General features: G+C 45.1%; 1 pseudogene; it reads left to right on the top strand.

Annotated features, from left to right (window-relative positions):
* Positions 1 to 17,810: 17,810 nt before the first annotated feature.
* On the top strand, positions 17,811 to 22,175 carry LOC136459137 (myosin-binding protein 1-like; annotated as a pseudogene).
* Positions 22,176 to 22,735: the final 560 nt, after the last annotated feature.

Genomic DNA, 22,735 nt, shown 5'->3' on the forward strand with positions numbered 1-22,735 from the left:
ATCCAGGAGATGCTTGCCGAGAGGCACATCGGAGACCCACTTGCGCGTGGGGAAGGCCCGAGGCTATCCACAGAGTTATCCGACCGGGAGCTTGGCCCTTGTGAGGGATTCCTTGTGAGGGGCTCCAACGAGGACTAGGGGGAAGCTTACGCGCTTCTCGATACCTCGGTAAAAATACCAGAGTCATCGACGGGAGTTTGCATATCTCTACCTTGCTCTTTAGCTTCCATATTTACATTGTTTACTTTACTATGTTTGCGGTAGAGATAGTAACACACTAGCAAAATCATAGTTGCACATCTAGATAGTTTATCTATTGCATATGTTTTGCTAGGGTTAGAAAAAGATGCTATAGTTTTGAGTTAGAATTTTAAGTTGCCTAATTCACCCCCCTCTTAGGCGTCACAGTCCTTACAATTGGTATCAGAGCCAGTTAGCTCATATTTGGATCTTTGGCTTAACCATCGTTGAGCCGACGCTATTGTAGAATGGTTGGGATGGATACCGCCAGGCCTCCATAATTTGATGGCACTAACTTCCTCTACTATAAGGCTAGAATGGCTTGCCACCTTGAGGCGGTTGATTTAGGTGTATGGAGAGTCACTCGTGACGGGATGAAACCCATTAAGAATCCCGAAAAGCCCACAAAGAGTGACGAAAAAGAAATGCATTTTAATGCTAGAGCTAAGAATTGCTTGTTTGAATCATTTAGCATGGATGTGTTTAACCAAGTGTTCACCTTAAATACGGCACATGAAATTTGGTTAAAACTCCAAGAGATCCATGACAGCACAAGTAATGTCCGTGAGCAAAAATATTGTCTAGCTAAGCAAAATTATGATTCCTTTGCTATGAATGATGATGAGCTTGTTCGTGATATGTATTCTCGATTGAATCTAATTATCAATGAGCTCCATTCAATAGGATTATTAAAGCTAGATGATGTGGACATCGTGAGGAAGATCATCTCCGTTCTACCACAAAAGAAATATGCAAGCATCATCACCATCCTTCACAACATGGAGAACTTGAGCACCATGACCCTGGGCATTGTCATTGGCAAGCTAGTGGCATTTGAAATATCACGTAAGATGGGTCAAGGAGAAGCATCTTTATCAAGCAAAGGCAAAGCTCTCGCTTGTAGCGAGAAGAAAAAGATGAAGGGCAAGAAAGTTGAGTCAAGCTCAAGCTCAAGCTCCTCAAGTGAAGAAGAAGATGAGGATGATGATGATGATGAACAAGAATCAAGTGATGATGATCAATCTTCCTCGTCCACCTTCAACCTTGATGAAGAATCAATCAAACTTATCAAAAAGGTGGAGAAGATGATCGTAAGGCTCAATGTCAAGGGTGTGCCCATCCAAATTCAAGACCTCGTTTTCACTAATAAAAGAAACGAGCAAAGAAAGAGAGGATGCTATGGATGCGGCGAGTTGGGGCACTTTGTGGAAGTTTGTCCAAACAAGCCCACACCCAAGGCAAAGAAGAAGGCGTGCAAGAACAAAGCCCTCACATCAATAAGGTCATGGGATGATTCTTCAAGTGAAGAAGATCATCACAAGAGGCGAGGGCGCAAGCACTCATCATCAAGCTCTTCTCATGTGTGCCTTATGGCATGAGGTAATGAAAGCTCATCCTCTAGTGAAAGCAATAGTGATGATGATTTGCCTTCTTACAATACAATTGTACAACAAAATCATAAATATGCTAAAGTTTGCACTAGTCAACAAAAGAAGCTCAAAAATTTAAAAGAAGAGCTAGGTAGTTCACAAGAAGCATACAAGAATTTGCTTGAACAATATGAAAACTTTGCAAATCTCAATATTGAACTATCTACTAAAATTGAGCAACTTGAGGCTAGTGCAACAACAAATGAATGCACAATCAATGATAAGCAACTTGAAAAAAAAATGAAAAATTAAAAGAAAAGTTAGCTAGCTCACAAGAAGCATATAATGGTTTGCTTGCTAAAATGGAAACCATGTGCAAACATTGTGATGAGCTAACTAATAAAGTTGCTAATCTTGAAGCCGTTAATTCAACCCTCACCAAGGCTTCTAAAAAGAAAAGTTCTATCTCTAACATGTCTAAAAAGGATGCTTCTATTTCTTGTAATGATTTATGTTTAGACTCACCTTTGTGCAACCAAGTTTGTGTTAAGAAAGTTGTTGTAGATACATGCACACAAGAGGTTGCAAAGGAGAATGAGCAACTCAAGCAAGAAGTAGCTTGCCTCACCAAGGACTTGACTCAAGTGAAAGGCAAGGCGAAGCAAACCCAACTTCATCAAGATAACACCGTCAAGGGAGTGAAGAAGCTTGATGAAGGACAAACCATGGTTTGTTACGTGTGCCACAAGGAAGGTTACAAGTCCTATGAGTGCAAGGTGAAGAATGGGGGAGGAGCAAAGAAGAAGGAGAAAAAGCAAACAAGCAAGCTCTCCAACACCTACACCAATAAGGTGGACAAGAAGGCATCCACACCTTATCTCTTGAAGAAGAAGAAAAATAACAAGGTGGTGGCCATCAAGGTGAACAAGCAAGCCAACAATGGGGTCAAACGCTTTTGGGTGCCAAAGGAAATCATTTCCAACATGAAGAGCACTAAGAAGGTTTGGATCCCGAAAGGGAAGTGAGAAGTTCGTCGGACTTTCGGGGAATTTGGAGACTTGGCAAAGTATGGGTGTATTTCATGGGGTGCATCTTGATGGACAAAGTCATTGCCAAGTAGGTTAGTGAATACTATGGACCCAAATTCCCCTTCCCATGTTAGATAACTAGATGTCATTACTTTCAATTAGTTTTCATTTCAATTGTTTGTTTTTCAATTGATATACTCTTAAAGCATCTAGTTATCTTTCATGCCTATGTTTGCATTTACATGCTTAAATATTTTGTCATGCATTCAATAGGTATATCATATGGTAGGCTTGCTCGGTTTCATTATCAACCCTTGGAGCAAACCTACATGGTTTAAAATTGTTTAGGAGCACGGCACATAGCTTGTTTTACAATTAATTATCTAATATGTGCCAAAGTCCAAATTGTAGATAATCGCTCCCAAATATCATCTTTCAAGTGGTATTTTGATACTTAAATCAATGTGCACAAATTTTACAAGTATTCAACACTTGTGTGCACAAATTTAGGGGGAGCTTAATCTACAACTTGGATGCCTTGAGACTAACACTTGCTCAAATAGTATCAAATTTTTTTTCAAACCTATCACATGTGTAGTAGTCTCATTGTAAGGAAATTGGAGTCCCCAGAGTTAAGCATCATTCTTCAATTGGCATCATCATATTGATTTCATTTCATATTTATATGCTTTCTCCATGCATTATATAGATTAAACTCTCTTGTAAAATAAATTGCTAATTATGCATATGCCTTGCTTTCTACCATATGTATGCATATATTGAGGGGGAGCTTAGTCTATATAATGTGAGAGTAAAATTTTGTGATCCATTTCACTCTTTATACAAAGGACCATGAAATTTGACCCTCCCTTGTGCTACTAATGTCTTCTTTTTCGGTGTTTGATGCCAAAGGGGGAGAATTTGAAGGACCAAAGGCAAGCATCAAGTTGATGTATACAAGTGGTAATGGTCCGAGAAAGGGAGGAAAATGAATTATAGATTAGTCTAAGTAATGGGAGAATTTTTTTTAGAAAGCTAGGCCTTAATCCATAATATCATATGGGGACATTTGTAAGGGCAAGATGGTCTTCAATTGGTATCTAAGTAGTATCTTCTAGCATCATATAACCTTGCCCTTTGCATTGCATCCTAGCAAGTAGGTAGTTTTTAAATTTTCAAAATTTTATTATTTGCTTGCTTTGGTCGTGTTGTCATCAATCACCAAAAAGGGGGAGATTGTAAGGAAAATGGACCCTAGGCCCATTTACTTTGGATTTTGGTGTTTGATGACCAACACAACCAAATTGGACTAATGAATTTGTGAGTGTTTGTTTTGTAGTCCAACAGGGTGCAAGACATGACTTGGACGAAGGCGACGTGATGATCCGATGATCAACACCTTAAGCAAGACCTTAGGAGCATAAGAAAAGACCCAAGATATCAAGCAAAGTCCAAGCATGAAGATAGGAACCAAGCCGTACGCAAGATCGCAAAGAAACGAGCTCGCAGAGGTGACCGGACGCTGGAAGCGCGACCGGACGCTGGACCGGTGGCTCAGCAGACAGGCGACCGGACACAAGGATCGGACGCTAGCGGCAACCGACCGAACGCAGGAACGCAGCATCCGATCGAGTACAGAAAGGTTCCAGAGCGGCATATCTGCGACCGGACGCGTTTGGTGGTAGGCGACCGGACGCTGGCCAGCGTCCGATCAGCACATTGCCAGCTCAATGGTTGGGATGACCGGACGCGTCCGGTCATGATGATTCAACGTCCGGTCAGTAGCAGTTTCGCGGGAGTTCGACCCCCACGGCTACTTTCTTAGTGGGGCTTATAAATACAACCCCCAACCGGCTATTTGAGTGTAGTGGAGCTAAAGAAACATACCAAGGGTGTTGATACACCATTTTAGTGACCTCCACATGCATAGTGCTTAGTGTTTTATTAGGTGATTAGCATAAGTGCTTTGTGAAGTGCTTAGGTTGATTAGACCACCGCTTATGCGCTTGCTCTAGGCTTATACCTAGTGTTTAGTGAGGTTTGCATACCTCTTGCCACCCCGTGCTTACGAGCACAAGTGTTGTACATCGGAGGGGCTTGAAGTCTTGCTAGATCACACCAACCGCGTTTGTGGTGTGGCCGCCACCGTGTACCGGAGGGAACAAGGCCCACGGCGTTTCGGCCGAAAGCTTGATAGTGAAGACGGCGGGGAGCATCTAGGAGAGGCTTGCCGAGAGGCACATCGGAGACCCACTTGCGCGTGGGGAAGGCCCGGGGCTATCCATGGAGTTACCCGACCGGGAGCTTGGCCCTTGTAAGGGATTCCTTGCGAGGGGCTCCAACAAGGACTAGGGGGAAGCTTGTGCGCTTCTCGATACCTCGGTAAAAATACCAGAGTCGTCGACGGGAGTTTGCATATCTCTACCTTGCTCTTTAGCTTTCACATTTACATTGTTTACTTTACTATGTTTGCGGTAGAGATAGCAACGCACTAGCAAAACCATAATTGCACATCTAGATAGTTTATCTATTGCATAGGTTTTGCTAGGGTTAGAAAAAGAGGCCATAGTTTTGAGTTAGAATTTTAAGTTGCCTAATTCACCCCCCCTCTTAGGCGTCACGGTCCTTACAGTATTTTACCTAATTTTCTACCTAATCATATATTTTCGATTTATACATCTATCATTGGAAGAGCTCCAATATGGACTAAAGATGGCAGATTGGCTAGTAATGGCATGTGACAAATGTTCATGCCAAGATTGTGCCGTTTTGCTTGTTTGTTTACTTACTGTATGCTTCCGCTTTTACTTATTGCAAGTTATGTGCCTTTACTTTCCTAGAGTACTTGATATGACTAGGTTTAGGATGTAATACTTTTTATACAACAAAATTGTCACGTTAGATAAAACCTTACTGCACACCTAGATAGACATGACCATGTTTCTTTTACCAAAAAAAATTAGTATGAGCCTAGATTAGTTTTTTTAAGTGTCATAAGTCTCCCGTCTCTTAGGCTGTGTTTGGTTTAGAGATAACGTGGAATGAGGTCATTCCATCTCATGTTTGGTTTGAGGGATGAGTCATTCTAGTTTTTTTGTTCGGTTGAAAGGATTTAGTGAGTTGAAGTGGATGCGAGTTTTAACACCATTAGACACAGTAATCCATGGACCTGCTTTCCATCGTCTAGACGCATTTAATCAGAAATCTCCATTCGTCGCCAAGAGCCCGCCATGTCTCATTGGAGAGCTTGCTCAGCCTTTGTGGCGCCATCGGGGAGCTTGTGTCGGGCTAGGGAGCCTTCGGGGCGCTAACCGCCATCACGGAGCTTGGGGCACTGTTGGGGAGCTCGTGGGCTAGGGAGCTTCATGCCCGGAGATGCCTAGGTTGGGCTAGTGTGGCAGAACCACCTAATCTAATGTCTTCCAGGAGTACTTGTCTTCTATTAAACACTAAGTACTTAAGGGAGGACATCAAATTATGCGGTTCCATCGAGCACACCGCAAAGGAGAACCCGAAAATCTATATTTTTCCATCAGGATCACAAATGAGAGAACAAAGCTTACAATATTTTAGTCATTTCTTACATCCCTTTCCATATAACATCTGAGTATAATATTTATTATTTATAATAGCGGAATATGAACATGTTATCAGAGTTATGAACAATTTAATTTAACAGCGGAATATAAACATGTGATCAGAGTTACAGCGAAAATAAATATCTATTCATAATAAGATGAAGCATTAATATATAAACTATGACAACAGATTATAAAACTTCTATTTATAAAAATATTTAGTGAGAGTTATGAATAAAAACTATGATCGTAACGTAAAAGAATCATCTCTGAGCCCACCAGGAGGGATCCACACACAAGAGTCAACTCTAGCATCCGTCTGTCACCTGCAACAGGGGGAAATAAAACCCTGAGTACTCAATTGTACTCAGCAAGACTTACCCGACAGGAGGAAAGAAAAGACTCCAAGGATATACAAGGCTATCTGGCTTCTGGGTTTATTGCATCTGCAGGAAGCATTACTAAGCGTGCGTCCTTATATTCAATTTTTATTAGCAGTCAACATTAGTTCATTAACTAACCATTCTATATAAGTTCATTAACTAACCATTCTATGTAAGCACATGTGCTACTTTCAAGCAGGTGGTAAGCAATCAGAATCATTTTACTATCTTTCATCTTCCAGCTCTTACTACAGTGCTAGATTATAGACAAGTCATACCGGATCGCCGGTGATTCATGAATCAATGTGTCTAGCTGGGTACCTCGAAACACACGCCCCACTTATACCCTAGGCACAAACAGGATCAACCCACTACCCTCCTGTCATGGGGTCCAGGTCCTCGTCCAAACTTGAACTCCAAGTCCCCGCTCCTGAGTCTCGGACTCAGAGCGATGCTTAGACCTCCACCATCCCCTCCTCCAATCAGTTAGTCCGAAAAGAGCCAGAACCCATGACAAGAGAGCAATGAGTCTTTCCGTGCCCATACACAAGTATGTGTTCAGGATAATAAGTTTGTGACCCATCTAGAATCCAATGCAATGGCCGGTCTTTAATCGACACAGGCGGAACAAATGCAATCCGAGCCTCGCTCGAATGCCAAACCAAGTCCAAATCTAAAGTACCATTCCGCCTGGTCTCCAATTATCATTCATATATATATATATATATATATATATATTATAGGTGATAATAATATAGTAACAACAATAATATATTCACCATCTCTCGCGAGTGACAGGCAATCAGTCGACTTCTACCGGAGTTTCTGTAGCATAACAATCTACACGATCCTGCCATACTAGAAGACTCATAGGATAAAGATATATATATGTAAGTGGGTTTCATTCAACTCCTTAAACTTAATGCACAAGTATAAATTAAAGTGCAGAATAATATGGGTTATGCACCGGGGCTTGCCTGGGTAAAATATAACCAAAAGTTAGCATTTCATCTCCGTGACATGATCCCTGGCACCATCTTTTCAGCTACTCCAGTTGATACCATTGATCCACTGTCGTTCCTATTATGATAGGTATTGATGCAAATGCATAGATGTAAATAATCAACGATAACCGAAATGCTTAGAAATCCGATCACACCTCACAAGCTAAAGAGATAGCTCTAACGCGCTAGTCTACGTATCAACATCGTCTAGAAAGGTATTATTTCCCAACAAGTGTTTTAGTTATACAATTCCAAGGTGTTTGTTTATTTCATTTATTTGATTTACTATATATTCAAACTAGGTCTCATTTGTTATCTTAGCAATTTAATTACTCCGCGGCTACAAAAATTATAGTGGACACCTAACCATATGATGAACCTACCATAAAATTTTCATAGCATTTGGAGCAAGGAAATTAATTTAATTAATTACAACAACAATAGATTAATTTTGAAGGCAAATTATTTTGCACTAAAGCATGTGATTTTATGCGTTAACTGCGTAGTACAATCTGTGTAGAGTTCAACAAAAAATGGATTTGTCATTTTACGACTTTTATTTGATTTATTATGGATTTTACAAATCACAACCAATTTAAAGGGATTAATAAAAGTGATAAAAAGGAAAAAGGCTTCGCCGTCCATTTCGACCCAAGTCGGCCCAATCCGTCGGGAGGCTAGCCCACGCGGCCAACCGGCGTGGCCTAGCCGGAGCAGGCCGGCCCACGCGGGGCGCGCGACACCAGGCCCAGGGGCGGCACAAGGCCGACCTAGCTCGGAAGAGCCCAGGTGGGGATCCACTTTTTGCATAAGAGACCCTATAGTATTGTGAAAACCAATCTGAGATCCAAAGCACTATTTATATGAGTCATCCAATTTGTATCAAGCACCCTGGAAATGTTTGGCTTCTCCATTCCCCAGTCCTCGCGAGCACTAGAGCAGAGCATGAGCGGCGTGCGGCGACTGCTCGGTGGCCAAGCTCAGTCGGGGAAGGCTCTGCAGCAAGATGGTGGTGCGGGGGCTTTATGGGGTCGCGCCGCACCGGTGGGCACAAACGGTGCCACTAGAGAAGCCCCATGGTGGCTTGGCCACGTGCGGTAGAGGTGTGCAGCGGCGGTGGCGAACGACGCGCGCGACGACGAGGGCATCGGGCTTGGTTCCACCCCAACGGCGTACGCGCGGGGCACAGGACGTCGAGGCAGAGCCGCTACTAGTCATGTTAGGCTTGGGGGTGCTCCGAGTCGATCTGGTCATGAACACACCCATGGCGGCGTCCATGGGATGACTGTGCACGGCGGACAGCGGCGAGGCCGACCCGGTGAAGCGGCGGCAATATGGGGAAAACAGGGAGGCGGTGAAGGATCAGGGGCTCACCATAAATGCCACGGTGGGATTGGTTCGGGTGAAAAATGCGTGGAAGGTGCTGGCCACGTGCACGGCGGATCCAAGGCTCCGCAACGGTGGTGGAGGTGAAGTGGCTCAGTGGTGGGGCGCGCCGGCGGTGACTGGACGACCGGGGAAGCGCGCGGGCCATGATAGGGCTCAGGCCTGGCCGCGGCGCGGACTGAGGCGGGGCACGGCACAGCGGCCACGCGTGGCTGCAGCAAGGGAGGCGACATATCAGAACCCGGCCAAAAAAGATAGCCAGCCACGGTGGGGCGCTGCGGGGCGTGGATGAATCGGATGGCCTCGCCGAGCCCACGCTGGAGGTCGCTCGAAGCAGCTGTCACGGGCGCGACCGGACGGGAGGCGCGGCGCGGCGACGGCGGCGCACCAGCACGGCAGCGATGCGGTCGGCGGAGGAGGCGCATGGACGGGCAGCGCCGTGGGGTCATGGGGTTGGCGCGCGCTCATGAGGGAGGGCCGGTGATGGGCGAGCGCAGCCATGGCGGGTGCTAGGCTCGGGAGAGCTAGCAGAGACAGAGGCAAGCAGAGGCAGACCGAACGGGCACAAGAGGAAAAGTGAGGAAACTTGTGCGAGCTCGCCATTTACTTCCCAAGCACGGCGTGGGGCAGGGCGGCCTAGGACAGCGTGGCCAACAGGGGCAACGCAGTACGTGGCAGCAGCAGCTCGGTGGGTGGAATGAACGGCCAAGAGCGAGCGGGGCGAGGTAGTTGAGGTGAGCGGCTGAGATCGCTCGCTACAGGTGTCGGTTCACGAATAGAGCGCCAACGACATGTCCTCAACGCGTTCTAGCGAAGTTTGGTCGATTTTTGCGTAAGCATCGTAACTCGAACGTAACCACGACCTGCACCACGTCCTAGTATGCACCTAATTACAACCAATCATGCGAAAACATAGATGTAGTGCTTAACCACTTTTGTTGGAAATCAAATGCCAAAATAGCACTGTCTACTATTGTTTCATACTTAAAAGAATTCAAGGTTTCAGTTAGAACTAACATCCCTAAGCACTTTTGGTTGAATTTTTAAATGGTAAAAAATTTACCCAACTTCACCAACCACCATTTCACGACATAGCACACACTTCATACCAACAATAGAACCAAAACATCAGGGCGTTATTTAACTATTTTACATTTTTAAAAATCACCAAAAAGTGTACTTCAGCACAACTTCAACTTTTTTGCCGATTCAACGAAAAGAGCTTTTAATTTCCAATTTGATTTTTGAGCTGGCAAAAACCCTAGTCAACAACATTTGTTTTCCAAAACCCAAGTTGTGTTTTTATCTACTCGACTTTGAAAGCTCTAGGTTGGTTTTGGTGAATTGATGAAACCCTAAGTGCTAACCTAGTTTATCAAGTGATCATGACATAGGTAGCACACTTCAAGTAGAAGAAGCTAATGAAGATCATAGCATGACAATGGTGATGGCATGGCGATGATCAAGGGCTTAAACTTGAAATGAAGAAAGAGAAAAACAAAAAGCTCAAGGCAAAGGTATAAACCATAGGAGCTATTTTGTTTTGGTGATCAAGACACTTAGAGAGTGTGATCACATTTAGGTTTGATAGCCGTACTATTAAGAGGGGTGAAACTCGTATCGGAATGCGGTTATCAAAGTGCCACTAGATGCTCTAACTCATTGCATATGCATTTAGGATCTAGTGGAGTGCTAACACCCTTGATAATATTTATGAAAATATGCTAACACATGTGCACAAGGTGTGTGCAGGGTTGAGATGGGTTTAGGTCATGCCTATTTTCTATTGCGCCGGATGCAAATTCTTGGTGGTTGGCACATTGGAGCAAGGGTGGAGAAGATAGAGTTGAAATGGAGTTGGTCGAAATGATGCTGGCGTCGGTCTACTGACCGGACGCTGGGTCACTCAGCGACCGGACGCTGAAAGGCTGCGTCCGGTCGAGCTGTCAGACGGCACAGTGGGTAGGGTTGAGCACCGGACGCTGGTCTGCGTCTGGTCAAGGTGGACCAGACGCGTTCGGTCGAAAAAAAACATGCCTCGGGGACCTTACTGGAAACGACCGGACGCTGGGGCTTCAGCGTCCGGTCAGTTTTGACCGAAGCGTCCGGTCAGCGTCATAACCGTTGGAATCTGACGAACAGCGTTTGAAGGCGATGACACGTAGCGTCCATCGGGCGACCGGATGCTGAGGGCCAGCGTCCGGTCAGTATGACCGGAGCGTCCGGTCAGAGCGTGTTTTGCCCAGTGAAGGGGTATAACGGCTCTATTTGATTGGGGCTCTATTTATAGCCCTATGGCCGGCTCAAGGGAGCATCTTTTGGCCATTTTCATTGACATAGCAACCTTGTGAGCCTAGCCAAAGAACTCCCACTCATCTACATCATTGATTCATCATCATAGTGAGATTGGGAGTGATCCAAGTGCATTGCTTGAGTGATTGCATCTAGAGGCACTTAGTGATCATGTTTCGCTGCGGATTTCGCTTGTTACTCTTGGTGGTTGCCGCCACCTAGACGGCTTGGAGCAGTGAGGATCGTCGAGCGGAGGTGGTGATTGTCTCTGGCTCCGATCGTGGTGATTGTGAGGGGTTCTTGACCTTTCCTCGGCGGAGCGCCAAAAGGTACTCTAGTGGATTGCTCGTGGCTTGTGTGATCCTCATCTTGTGTTGGTTGTGCGGCACCCTATTGAGGGTTTGGCGTGTGAAGCCAATTAGCGCGTGAACCTCCAAGTGAGTGAATCGCCACAACGAGGACTAGCTTGCCGGCAAGCAAGTGAACCTCGGTAAAAATCATTGTGTTCATCATTGATTCCGAGGTGATTGGTCATCATTGTTATTCATCTTCGTGATTGATTGGTTCATTCATCTACACGGCGGTATAACCCTCTTGATCACTCTCTTTACTTTACCGCAAATTAGTTGACAAGTTCTTTAGTGTAGCTAGTTGTGAGAGCTTGCATGCTTGGTTGGTGTGGCTCTTTAGTTAGCTTTTGAGAGCACACTAACATAGGGTAGTGTCATTGTTCTTGTGTGAATTGATACTATCTAAACTAGAATTGTGGTAGGTGGCTTGCATTTTGAGTAGGCTAGCGCAACACTCGCTTCGCCTCATAATTATCTAACCATTTGGTTAAGTATTGTTGTAGAAATTTTTATTAGGCTATTCACCCCCCTCTAGCCATTAGGACATTTCATGTGAAATGAGGTTCATCTCGTGTTTGGTTCGAGGGATAGAGTCATTCTAGTTTTTTTGTTCGGTTGAAAGGATTTAGTGAGATGAAGTGGATGCGAGTTTTCACACCATTAGACACAGTAATCCGTGGACCTGCTTTCCATCGTCTAGACGCATTTAATCAGAAATTGCCATTCGTTGCCAAGAGCCCGCCATGTCTCATTGGAGAGCTTGCCCAGCCTTTTTGGCACCATCGAGGAGCTTGTGTTGGGCTGGGGAGCCTTTGGGGCGCTAACCGCCATCACGGAGCTTGGGGCACTGTCGGGGAGCTCGTGGGCTAGGGAGCTTCATGCCCAGAGAAGCCCGCGTCGGGCTAGTGTGGCAGAACCGTCTAATCTAATGTCTTTCAGAAGTACTTGTCTTCTATTAGACACTAAGTACTCAAGGGAGAACACCAAATTACGCAGTTCCGTCGAGCACATCCCAAGGGAGAACCCAAAAATCCACATTTTTCCATCAGGATCATAAATGAGAGAATAAAGCTTACAACATTTTAGTCATTTCTTACATCTCTTTCCATGTAACATCAGAGTATAATATTTATTATTTATAATAGCAGAATGTGAACATGTTATCAGAGTTATTAATAATTTAATTTAATAACGGAATATAAACATATGATCAGAGTTACAGCGGAAATAAATATCTATTCATGACATGATGAAGCATTAATATATAAACTATGACAACTGATTATAAAACTTCTATTTATAAAAACATTTAGTGAGAGTTATGAATAAAAACTATGATCGCAGCGTAAATGAATCCTCTCTGAGCTCGTAGGAGGGATCCACACATAAGAGTCAGCTCTAGCATCCGCCTATCACCTGCAACAGGGAGAAATAAAACCCGGAGTATTCAATTATACTCAGCAAGACTTACCCGACAGGAGAAAAGAAAAGACTCCAAGAATATGCAAGGCTATTTGGCTTGTGGGTTTATTGTATCTGTAGGAAGCATTAATAAGCGTGCGTCCTTATATTCAATTTTTATTAGCAGTCAACATTAGTTCATTAACTAACCATTCTATGTAAGCACCTGTGCTACTTTCAAGCAGGTGGTAAGCAATCAGAATTATTTTACCATCTTTCATCTTCTAGTTCTTACTACGGTGCTAGATTGTAGACAAGTCATACCGGATCACCGGTGATTCACGAATCAATGTGCCTAGCTGGGTACCCTGAAACACACGCTCCACTTGTACCCTAGGCACAAACAGGATCAACCCACTATTCTCTTATCATGGGGTCCAGGTCCTTGTCCAAACTTGGACTCTAAGCCCCCGCTCCTGAGTCCCGGACTTAGAGCGATGCTTAGACCTCCACCATCTCCTTCTCCAATCAGTCAGTCCGAAAAGAGCCAGAACCCATGACAAGAGAGCAATGAGTCTTCCGGTGCCCATACACAAGTATGTGTTCAGGATAATAAGTCTATGACCTGCCTATAATCCAATGCAACGACCGGTCTTTAACTGACATAGACGAAACAAATACAATCCGAGCCTCGCTCGAATGCCAAACCAAGTCCAAATCTAAAGTACCATTCCAGGTGATAATGATATAGTAACAACAATAATATATTCGCTATCTCTCGCCAGTGACAGGCAATCACTCGACTTCTATCGGAGTTCTGTAGCATAGCAATCTACATGATTCTGCCATACTAGTAAGACTCATAGGATAAAGATATATATATATGCAAGTGGGTTTCATTCAACTCCTTAAACTTAATGCACAAGTATAAATTAAAGTGCAGAATAATAGGGGTTATGCATCGGGGCTTGCCTGGGTAAAATATAACCAAAAGTTAGCATTTCATCTCCGTGACATGATCCCTGGCACCATCTTTTCAGTTACTCCAGTTGATACCATCAATCCACTGTCATTCCTATTATGATAGGTATTGATACAAATGCATAGATGTAAATAATCAACAACAACCGAAATGCTTAGAAATCTAATCACGTCTCACAAGCTAACGAGATAGCTCTAACGCGCTAGTCTACGTATCAACATCGTCGAGAAAGGTGTCATTTCCCAACAAGTGTTTTAGTTATACAATTCCAAGGTGTTTCTTTATTTCATTTATTTGATTTACTATATATTCAAACTAGGCCTCATTTGCTATCTTAGCAATTTAATTACTCCGCAGCTACAAAAATTACAGTGGACACCTAACCATATGATGAACCTACCATAAAATTTTCATAGCATTTGGAGCAAGGAAATTAATTTAATTAATTACAGCAACAATAGATTAATTTTGAAGGTAAATTATTTTGCACTAAAGCATGTGACTTTATGCATTAACTGCGTAGTACAATCTGTGTAGAGTTCAACAAAAAATGGATTTGTCATTTTACGACTTTTATTTGATTTATTATGATTTTAAAAATCACAGCCAATTTAAAGTGATTAATAAAAGTGATAAAAAGGAAAAAGGCTTCGCCGTCCATTTCGAACCAAGTCGGCCCAATCCGTCGGGAGGCCAGCCCACGCGGCCAACCGGCGTGGCCCAGCCAGAGCAGGCCGGCCCACGCGGGGCACGCGGCACCCGCCCTAGGGGCGGCACAAGGGCGGCACAGCTAGGAAGAGCCTAGGTGGGGATCCACTTTTTGCATAAGAGACCATATAGTATTGTGAAAACCAACCCGAGATCCAAAGCACTATTTATATGAGTCATCCAATTTGTATCAAGTACCCTAGAAATGTTTGGCTTCTCCATTCCCTAGTCCTCGCGAGCACCAGAGCAGAGCACGCCGCCGTGCGGCGACTGCTCGGCGGCCAAGCTCGACCGGGGAAGGCTCTACGGCAAGATGGTGGTGCGGGGGCTTTGTGGGGTCGCGCCGCACCGGTGGGCGCAAACGGCGCCCACCAGAGAAGCCCCGTGGTGGCTCGGCCACGTGCGATAGAGGTGTGCAATGGCGGTGGTGAACGGTGCGTGCGACGGCGAGGGCATCGGGCTTGGTTCCACCCCAACGGCGTACGCGCGGGGCACAGGACGTCGAGGCGGAGCCGCTACTAGTCGTGTTAGGCTAGGGGTTGCTCCGAGCCGATCTGGTCACGGACACACCCATGGCGGCGTCCATGGGATGACTACGCGCGGCGGCTAGCGACGAGGCCGACCTGGTGAAGCGGCGGCAATACGGGGAAAACATGGAGGCGGGGAAGGATCAGGGGCTCACCATAAACGCCGCGGTGGGATTGGTTCAGGTGAAAATGCGTGGAAGGTGCTGGCCACGTGCATGGTGGATCCAAGGCTCCGCAACAACGGCGGAGGTGAAGTGGCTCAGCGGTGGGGCGCGCTGGCGGTGACTGGACGGCCGAGGAAGCGTGCGGGCCACGATAGGGCTCAGGCCTGGCCGCGGCGTGGACTGAGGCGGGGCATGGCACGGTGGCCACGCGCGGCCACGGCAAGGGAGGTGGCATATCGAAACCCGGCCGGAAAAGATGGTTGGCCATGACGGGGCGCTGCGGGGCGTGGATGAATCGGCTGGCCTCGCCGAGCCCACGCTGGAGGTCACCCGGAGCAGCTGTCGCGGGCGCGACCGAACGGGAGGCGCGGCGCGACGACGGCGGCGCACCAGCATGGCAGCAATGCGGTCGGTGGAGGAGGCGCACGGAGGGGCAGCGCCGCGGGGTCATGGGGGTTCACGCGCGCTCACGAGGGAGGGCCGGCGATGGGCGAGCGCAGCCATGGCGGGTGCTCGGCTCGGGAGAGCTAGCAGAGGCAGACCGGACGGGCGCAAGAGGAAAAGCAAGGAAACTTGTGCGAGCTCGCCATTTACTTCCCAATCACGGCGTGGGGCAGGGCGGCCTAGGACAGCGCGGCCAACAGGGGCAACACAGTACGTGGCAGCAGCAGCTCGGTGGGTGGAATGAACGACCGAGAGCGAGCAGGGCGAGGTAGTTGAGGTGAGCGGCTGAGATCGCTCGCTACAGGTGCCGGTTCACAAACAGAGCGCCAACGACATGGCCTCAACGCGTTCTAGCGAAGTTCGATCAATTTTTGCGTAAGCATCGTAACTCGAACGTAACCACGACCTGCACCACGTCCTCGTATACACCTAATTACAACCGATCATGCTAAAACATAGATGTAGTGCTTAACCACTTTTGTTGGAAATCAAATGCCAAAATGGCATTGTCTACTATTGTTTCATACTTAAAAGAATTCAAGGTTTCAGTTAGAACTAACATCCCTAAGCACTATTGGTTGAATTTTTAAATGATCAAAAATTTACCCAACTTCACAAACCACCATTTCACGACATAGCACACACTTCATACCAACAATAGAACCAAAACATCAGGGCGTTATTTAACTATTTTACATTTTTAAAAATCGCCAAAAAGTGTACTTCAACACAACTTCAACTTTTTTGCCGATTCAACGAAAAGAGCTAATTTTAATTTCTAATTTAATTTTTGAGCTGGCAAAAACCCTAGTCAACAACATTTGTTTTCCAAACCCCAAGTTGTGTTTTCATCTACTCGACTTGTACTTCAATTTTTATTAAAATCCCAAACACACGTTCTAGATTATTATTGCTTCATAAAAATCACTTTTTAAGTCAAACTATTAACTTATCCATATAACTAGGGATTATGTTTTTCATTATCGCATTTGATTAAACTAACTCATTATACTTATAGATCTATTTCTCAGGGCGTAATCTCCGTGCTAAGCGAGCTCGTAACACCAGGGGTGTTACAACTAGGTAGCTCGCCTACGTCGGGAAGCTCCACGCTGGAGGAGCCTGCGCCCAAGGAGCTCGCCCGCGTCCAGCCATCTCCTGCCAATGGCCTGCCCAGCCACACCACGCCCTATTGTCGCCACATGAGAGCTCGGCTGCCTAGTAGTAGCAGAGAGGAAACGGAGAAGCATGTCGTGAGGGTGGGACGAGCTAGTCCAAATTATATGGAACATTCTAGGTAGGATGTCTCTGACTCTGCGAGCATTCCAACCAAACACCTGTAATAGTGGGCTAGTCTCGTTCTGTACCGAACACTATCTTAAAATACTAGCACTCACCATTTTCCTACAAGTACCTTTTTCCGATAAACCCATATAACAATACATATGGTTTTAAAACATTAAATCTCAATGTACGAAATTAGTAGTGATCAAAGTTTTAATGAATTGACTGCTGGCATCCAAAAATATCTTAGCCTTCCAATTTCACATTATTCCAATTCGCAAAAAAAAAAATCACATTATTCCACCTTCTGTCCGCGGTCAACCTTGGAGCTGGTTAACTTTTTTTTTACCTGTCATAACCTTCCATGAACACACGCGACTACAGGACTCACTGTTTCTCAACTTAGGGCACGTTCGGTTAAGCTAAAACCTAGCCAGAAATAATTTCAATTGACGAAGCCTATTCAACCAGCCTGGATTATTTGCAGGGAGCCATTCCCCTTCAACCGAACGGGCCATTAAGCGTAACCGCGCTGCTGCGGGAATCTTTTCCTGAGCAGGGAGGCCTGGATCCGGCACGCGCGCCCGCCTAACCACGGTTTTACGTTTCAACGCACGCTAATCACTCGCTCAAACCTTTGTTTATCCCGCACTGGTTAGCATTCAACCTACTCTGCCGATCCACGTCTGCAAACGCACCGAGAGCGCAACCACCGCCCGCCTTTCGGCCGAGGCCGGCTCGCGTCGCTGTCCAGTCCGGGCGAGCCCGCGGCCCCGTTTACGCCCCCGGCGTGGCGACGCCACCGCCCTCATCTATGCCGCCACCACCTCGCCCCGCTTGCGTTTTTGGCTCCTTCCGCGAAGAGGGAATCAATTAAACATTTCCCCTAATAGAGAGAGCTGGGAACAAGACGGGAGGCAACTGGTCGGTGCTCGCCACGCCACCTTTAATTTCCGCCTCTACTGCTACTAGTTAGCTTAGCTAGCTTGCTCAGCCACCTTTTTGGACGCTCGCTGCTCCCGACAAGACCGCCCGCCATCCTGCTGCCATCACAGATCGTGATCTCGTGGGACTGCGATTCATTCGCCAATCGCCAGGTGCGTTCTTGCTCATCCTTGACTGACTCCATGCCAGGTCTGTCTGTAACCTTAATTCTCCCGTCTATGTCATGGTCAGCTCTCGGCTCGTGAGCTTCTTTGTTGTTTCAGTTCCTTCTGCTAGTGGATTGGATGGTTGTGCTATTGATTAGCTACTTGAAAATCTTGTTGGTAACTTGGACTCCCCGTTATGTCCGGGTTCCAGTTTTGGTTATGTTAGCTGAGTTTAGTTGGTTCCGTGGAAAGAATAGCTTTGAATTCCCTGCCATCTTTAATCCAATTCTCATGCTCCGTGGCGTTGTCCTTACAGCAAACTTCTGATGTGTTCGTTAGATACTACTTCCTGTTCAAGTATTCATGTAGCATGATTGGTGAGCGTTTATTTGAATTTGTGCTTTCCAATATTCTCTTGGTGGTCGGTATCTGTCAATTGCCACTAAGTTTGGTGCGGGACGCTTTTAGTTTATGTATATCTAGTGGTTTCCAGCCTGGTGTTTGGGCTCCCTGCCTTTTATCCATCTATGATTAGCTTTAATAGTTCACCATAAATATTCTCAAGACAGTAGCCGTACTGAGCTTTGATACCAATTGCTCACATAGGTTCTTGTTAGTTTTTATCACGCAGTAGATGTCACATACTTCTAACATCATACCGCACACTTCAATTTGTTCGTTAACTTGGTTTGGTTCCTTGCAGCCATCCTACTCCAAAGCCACTGTTCTGAAGATTTGAGACACTTTTGGAGATGGGTACAAGGATGCCAATCTTGCCCCGACTATCGAGCGCACTGTCCACGGCGTTGCTGGAGTGGATCCTGATGCTCCTGCTGTTCATAGATGCAGGTTTACAGCTTCTTGGTCACTAGATTCGCCCGTCTCTGCAGATTACCAGCGCCATGCCCTTTCTGCTCAAGGCTTGATCACGTCCTGGGCAACGAGAAACCATGCTTCTATAGGGAGTTGATCTGCAAAACCCACAAGTCAGAGATTTCATCCTTGGCCTTCTGCAGCCTCCACCAGAAGCTCGCGGGAGCCCAAAATATGTGTGAAGGGTGCTGTGGGAAAGTCTCCGATGATGATAAAACAGATGAGACTCTGATGGATGCCAATGTACTTGATAGCAAACAAAGAATTGATGATACTTTGAATTCCCCTCGTGAAAAAGTTTGCTCGTGCTGTGGACACCATTTTAAGCAACGGAGTGTAGCTTTGTCCTCTAGAAAGAATGCAGAACTAGAGCCTACTGGAGCGTTTGGCTCACCAAAAACTTACACAGAGTACTCTGTAGTATGTCAAGTCGACGAGCCTTTGGAGCCTAAAGATATATACCACCAAACTGACTACAGGTCTAATGAGCGAGACGGTCTGCTACAGATGACATCTGACTCTGAGATTGAGGTCCCTTGTGCCAATGATGTGAAAAGTTCACAATCTCGTGAAGCCAGTGTTATGGACGAAGACTTACAAGAAGATGCAGTTTGTGAGCAACCCGTTCTTCCTTCCCCTGTGGTGATCAAGGAATTTGAAATAATTGTCAAGAAGGAGCCCAGTGTTGAAGACACCTGCAATACATCTTCGGCGTGTCCTGCTGTGGATGATCATCCAAATAGCGGAGGTGATGTGGACCAGACGGAAGAAAAAGAAAGCCTATCCAGAAAATGGGCACCCCGGCATGATCCTGTACTTGTTATAGAAAATTCAGGTTTAGAAGGTAAATTTTGCTTCACAAACTGGAATGATTGCCTCTACTGCCACTTCTTTTCAAATGATAAATTATATGATTGGATGAATAATCATGCAGATGCTGGTATTTCACAAATTCCAGTTATGCCAAGTGATGAGCTACCACAGGTTCCTGGTGAGATTGAACCATCTCAGAGCACAAATGAAGGCAACGCTGATCCATATACATCTCAGTTCAGAATACTAGAGGAGCACTATGCTGTTTCAGAAGAAGGAAATATAAAATGTATGTTTTCTTGATTCTTGATTACAAATGAAATGGTGTTTAGCATTTCTCCACTTAACCCTAACACAGCAAAAATTTGCTAGGTATTCTGGAACAAGTTCATGTGCCAGAAATTACTGGAAGATCAAGTGGTGAGTTTCATCAGAGAAGTGCGTCAGCAGCTGATCCACATACAAATGAACTGGTGCTAGAGAATGCTCATCATGGTGCTTCAGAAGACTCAAATCAGAAAGGTTTGGCTTTTATTTCCCATTGGCTTTATACACCTTTGATAATTAAACCTAAATAAAGGACTTCATGTTTCCTCTGTTAGATAATTGCGGGGATATCCATGTTTCACAAGTTGGTGCTGGTTCCAAAACGTGTGGTGAAGTTGAAGATTGTACTAAGAAAATTGAACCCACTGGTGACATGGGGGCACACGAACTGATAGTCCAAGGTCCTTTTGATAGTGCTCCCAAAGATTTAATAGATAAAGGTTAGTAAAAAAATGATTTATGTCCAACACAAACATTAATAAAATTGGCCCTTACATTAAGCTATTTTGCTCAGATTATGTGGACGAACCTCATATATCAGCAACTACCGTAAGATCAAGTGGTGAAGTACCTCAAGATCATAGTGCCACCGAGGAATACCCAAAAACAAGTGACAGCATTGTTGAAAGGAGACCATCTCTAAGCACTCAGATTAGCATGAATGAAGCCTATAGACTTGCCATTGGCAACAAGGGTAGCTTGCCATCCCCTACCTTGACGGATGTAATCCTTGGAAAGGACTCTACTTCTAGCATAAACGAAGAACTGAGGCTACTGCTATCTCAGCTCTCAGCTTCCAGGGGGCTTGAGGCACCATGGGTCGATCCAGGCCCTAGCCCACGTGCATATGGACGTGGTGATGAGTTGGTGGTGCAGAACATTACCAATAGAATTTCACTTGAGAGGAATGCTTCCGGTTTGGAGTCTCTAGACGGAAGCATTGTCAGTGAGATGGAAGGTGAGAGCACCATTGACCGGTTGAGACGACAGATTGATCTTGACCGGAAATCAATACACCTACTCTGCAGGGAACTGGAAGAAGAGAGGAACGCCTCAGCCATTGCTGCAAGTCAAGCTCTGGCTATGATCACCAAGTTGCAGGATGACAAGGCTGCAATGCAGATGGAAGCTTCGCATTACCAAAGGATGATGGAAGAGCAAGCTGAATATGACAGTGAAGCGCTGGCGAAAACTAACGAGTTACTCGCTGAAAGAGAACAACAAATAGAGGAACTGGAAATTGAGCTCGAAAACTATAGGAGACAGTATGGAGGTGGAGCAATAGAGGAACGAGGCAATCAAGCGGCTTTTAAACAAGAAAATAGGGATACAGCTATGCTTGACGTTAGTGATCTTGAAGATCCTTTGATTAACACACAGCAGGGCATAAATTCCTTGGTGAGTTTGGAAGAGGAGAGGGCATATATAGCAAGTGGTTTGAGAAAATTGGAGCAAAAGCTCCAATTCTACTCCAACAACAGTGTTTCTGTTGATTTACCCAGTCCAGATGTTAAGGATGACCTCTCCGACAAAGTATATGTCATAGAAGCCTTCTCGTTACACTGCCAGAAAAGCTCGATAGAGAGCAAGGAAGCTGGCTCATCGACAACTAGTGGGGAGGTTGATCTAGTTGCAGTGCAGGAAGAAATTGCAAAGTTGAACAGAAGACTGAAGACACTAGAAGGAGATTGCAGTTTTCTTGAACATAGCATCAACTCCCTCAGGAATGGCGGCGAAGGTTTGATGTTTATACAGGAAATTGCTTGCAATCTGAGAGAACTGCGAGCAATTGCTATTGACAAGAAGTAGAATTCCAAAATGTGTATACTAGTCATTTTCTCAAAACTTATTTGTGCAATAGATACCGAATCAACATATGAATTGTGCATCATGTGTGTATCATCTAAATGAAAAGAAATTCTTCTCGTAAGTAGGCACCAGATACTGTTGTAATTATCTTGAAGGAAATTCACGGAAAGGAATCTTCGATGCATAGAAGGCATATAATTTTTCAACAAACAAAACCGGATAGGCTGAGACGTTCCGTAAGTACCTGGTAGTGGACATGACCTGGTAATCCGGTAGGTGCATCCTCTGTTCCAAGATGTTTGTTTAACTTCTCTAACTTCAACTGAGTTTATATAAAAAAAATTCAAATGTACTCACTCCATTCTAAATTATAAGATGTTTTAAGTTTTCTATATATATTATTACTATACACCTAGATATACACTATGTCTAGATACATGATAAAAGAAACATATCTAGAAAAAGTCAAAACATCTTAGAATTTAAAACGAAAGAAGTATTAATTAAGTTATTTATAAATTTCATTAAACTTAAATAAGATCGACTTATGACAAAACTATAATAATAACGTATACGCTTTAAAACGCCTCTAGCCTCCAATTTTGCAGCAAAGGCGGGCTGAAAATGCCTCTCGTCCTGTAGTTATCAGACGCAGATGCCGTAAAAATAATCACATCAAGC

The sequence above is a fragment of the Miscanthus floridulus genome, chromosome 6, assembly GCF_019320115.1.
Source record: "Miscanthus floridulus cultivar M001 chromosome 6, ASM1932011v1, whole genome shotgun sequence".
NCBI classification, from domain to species: domain Eukaryota; kingdom Viridiplantae; phylum Streptophyta; class Magnoliopsida; order Poales; family Poaceae; genus Miscanthus; species Miscanthus floridulus.